This window comes from Nannospalax galili, unplaced genomic scaffold (genome assembly GCF_000622305.1).
Source record: "Nannospalax galili isolate Female #2095 unplaced genomic scaffold, S.galili_v1.0 scaffold2900, whole genome shotgun sequence".
NCBI classification, from domain to species: domain Eukaryota; kingdom Metazoa; phylum Chordata; class Mammalia; order Rodentia; family Spalacidae; genus Nannospalax; species Nannospalax galili.
In genome coordinates this window covers 4453-8118 of record NW_008346433.1, presented here as the reverse complement: position 1 = coordinate 8118, position 3666 = coordinate 4453, and the positions used below count along the sequence as shown (strand labels likewise).

Sequence of the window (3666 nt, the reverse complement as noted above, 5' to 3'; positions counted from 1 at the left end):
GAGGAATTATTGAATTTAACATATTCAAGAAAATTCTCTCTTGATTTAATAGCACTAACAAGGCCTAAATTCAAAACTACACAGCTAAAATAACACAAAATAGAAATTAGAGCAAATATTTCTAATTTATTTGTAACAAGAGTTAATGCAATGAAATTATAGTATTTTTATATACAGTTCAAATTCAGAGAGTAAGAATTTTGTCTTTGTTCTTTTCAATATTCTTACCTTTATTGACTTTAGTGTGTACATACTTACTCATATAAGAAATTATGAATTAAGATGGTTTGTGAATTAGATCAGTTAAGATGGTAACATACTTACAAGGACTTAAAAACTCCTTCTATTGGAATAAAACAGTTACTATTTCTCCAGATTTGAAATTTAGAAGTATTCATAAGTCACACTGTCATCAAATTCTAGGGTGGGGTGGGGCAGATAAGCCTGAACTCCTCTCTGGAATCTCTAGTGAAAGGTGTATGCTTCTTTTCTCTCCAGGCCCTAGAAACTGAATTTATTTTATAACTGTGAACAAACTTCGACATTCAGTATTGACAATATACCCTTAAATCTCATGAACATTTAATATCAGTTTATCTGAGAAAAAATTTAACAATTTCTCAGTTTTTAAGTGTTGTTTTGATTTTATTGTGAACATTAGAATAATCTACCTATTCAAATACATTACCTTACTCACATATACAAGGTGTCTTTACAAAGTAAAGAAATGTTCTCAAGAACTCTCAAGTAGTTTGAAGAGGGCAGTTTTCTTATATCATTCAGAGGTCTGGTCACAGGTTAGATTTCTGAGTGCTTCTGAGGTTAAAATTGCACAGATGCTCTTTAAGCAACAAATACCCAATGCAGGCAAGTTTTGAGATAATTTTAGTTGATTTAGGATTATGTACTTGCAGAGCTCTTTCTAGAACTTTTAAATCAACTTAATTTATCTTAACTAGGACATTAAATTTTTACGTATCATAAAAAAATGTATAATTGGAAATAGAGACAAAGCTGTTCATAGGAAACATTTCATGTGGGCCTGGAGACAAGGCTCAATATTTAAGAGCAATGATTGCTCTTACAGAGGAAGCCAGTTCGATTCCCAGCATTTACACGGTAGCTAACAACCATCCATAAATGCAGTTCCAGGTGATTTTGACACTCACTGACCTGCATTGGCATTGCATAACATGGGTGCATTCATACATGCAGACAACACACTCATATACATAAAAATAATAAGTAAAATAAAAAGCATTCCATGTACCCTTTCTACATACTATGATTGCTTTTCTCCCTATAAAATTCATAATGGTCTAGTTTCCATAAAAAGTTCCATAAACCAGCTTTGATTTCCTTATTCCTTAGGCTGTATATTATAGGATTCATAGATGGAGGCATCACAGAATAGAAAACAGATATCAAAAAGTCCAAAAGCTCTGGGGAATCAGGAATTGGTTTCAAAGAGGCCGTGACAGCTGTGAGTAAAAATGTGGTGACAACTATGAGATGGGGCATGCAGGTAGAAAAGGCTTTTGACCTCCCTTGTGACAAGGGCATTCTCAGCACTGTGTTGAAAATGTAAACATATGAAAACACTATGGACAATAAGCAGAAAAATCCATATATGATTCCAATGATGACACTAATGTCGATGGTGACATGCATCTTTGAGCAAGAAATCTTCAATACAGAGGGTACATCACAGAAGAACTGTGGCACTTTTCTGGAGCCACAGAAAGATAAAGAGAAGGTGCCATATGAACATAAGGCCCCAAAGAGACTTCCAAATAGCCAAGAGGCAGCTACCATCTGCACACAGACTTCTCTGTTCATGATAGCATCATAGTGTAGTGGGTGACAGATAGCCTCATAGCGGTCATAGGACATGGCTGTGAGGATGGAAATTTCAGATGCAGCAAACTTAGCCAGAAAGAAGACCTGACACACACATCCTGGGAATGAGATAGCCTTCCTGTGAGACAAAGAGTTGAGAATGAGCTTTCGGGACTGTGACTGAAATGAAGCACACATCGAGGAAGGACAAGTTCTTCAGGAAGAAGTACATGGGGGTGTGAAGACACTGGTCCACAGTGACAAGTATGATGAGAAGGTTCCCTGTGAGGGACTCCAAGTAAATCAGCAGGAACAGAAAGCCCTGGAGCACCTGGAGCTTCTTGCTATCAGAGAATTCCATGAGAAGGAAATCTGTGTTCACTGTTTGGTTGGCCATGCTGTCTGCTGTTCACCTACTGTGAGATAAAGGAAGGAAAAGACATGTGGAGCTCATGCTGAGCCTTCCTCTTTTTCTTAAGAGTGCATTTTAATTTCTCTAAGATGCAACTACTATGTCATACTATAAAACACGAACATTTTTATCCTCTTAAATATATGTACAGTTTTCATGAACTTGTCAATATGTATTGCAATGATATTAACAGGATGGGAGGTTTAGACCGAAAATTACAAATTATTTTACTGGTTTTGACTTACATATTAGCAAAATCTCAACTTTATAAAAGTTGAATCAAAATCTGATAAATTATCAGTGAATAATGAATTTGTAAAGAAACTGAAAGGGTGAAATGGTCTGAATAATTTTCTAACAGGACATGTTCCCAACATTAACTTAAATATACTCAGGGCATAAAATATTTAATTTCCTTATATGCATTACAGAAATGCACAAAATGTGTTCGGGGTGCAGGAGAGTGTTAGTTTGCTTGCCGTGAAGACTCAAAGTTTGGGGCTTCATTCACAGTACAGTGAAAAACACCAAAGGACACAAAAATAGTTAAAAGGAGAGTCATAATTCTGTGGTTAAATCATTATAGTCAAAATATATAGTAATAATTCATAAGTAAAAGGTACATATGGTTATAGAGAAATATGAACACTCCTAACAAACCAGTCTCTCCTCAGTCTCTCTCCCTCTTGCCCTTGTTCTCTCCCTCCCCCAATGACAGATGGACTGACTCTCATCATCTAACTCACAAATGACACCTAAATATTATAACATCCAAACGGAAGCAAATAATTCCCCAAACCAGATGTGTAGTAAATTATCTCTAAAAAGTAGGATGAGCTCAGTAGTGAATAACATCACTGCATAGAAAATAAACTTTCAATAAGGATGGTATGAGATCTATATTACATGTAATCTGGCAGGGGTAGTATAGGGATGCCAATAGGAGACTAAAGAGTTATCTAAAATGACCAAAATATATAAAATTTATGAAAATTCAATTAAAATACTTAAAAATCAAAGTCTTTTCTACAACACTGATTTTTTTATGCCTTATCTCTTACTCACTGGCTTTACTTCTTAAACAAAATGTTTGGATTCTGTGACTCAAAAGAAACTTCCATCTCTCAGGTAGCCTTACAGCTTTATGCTCATAAGAACACTGATCTGATGCTCTGATTGTAGATGACACTCTCCTGAGTGACTTGGATGCTGTGCTTCAGCCCTGTTTGGACCCCACAGCAATCCACTTAGCTCAGTTCTGCCATTGTTGCCATTTACTGTATTGTGTGAGGTTCAGAAAGCTTAAACGTTATTCATCTTCACACTAACGAACAATTAGAAAATATCCTTTCAGTTAGTTCTCTGTGTTTATTTTCAGTATCTTTATGATTTTATCTGAAAGGGGGGTGATGAGT

The 3666-nt window shown here is 35.6% G+C and overlaps 1 pseudogene; it reads right to left on the bottom strand.

Annotated features, from left to right (window-relative positions):
• Positions 1 to 1275: 1275 nt before the first annotated feature.
• Positions 1276 to 2236, bottom strand: LOC103741864 (annotated as a pseudogene).
• Between the last annotated feature and the right edge of the window lie 1430 nt (positions 2237 to 3666).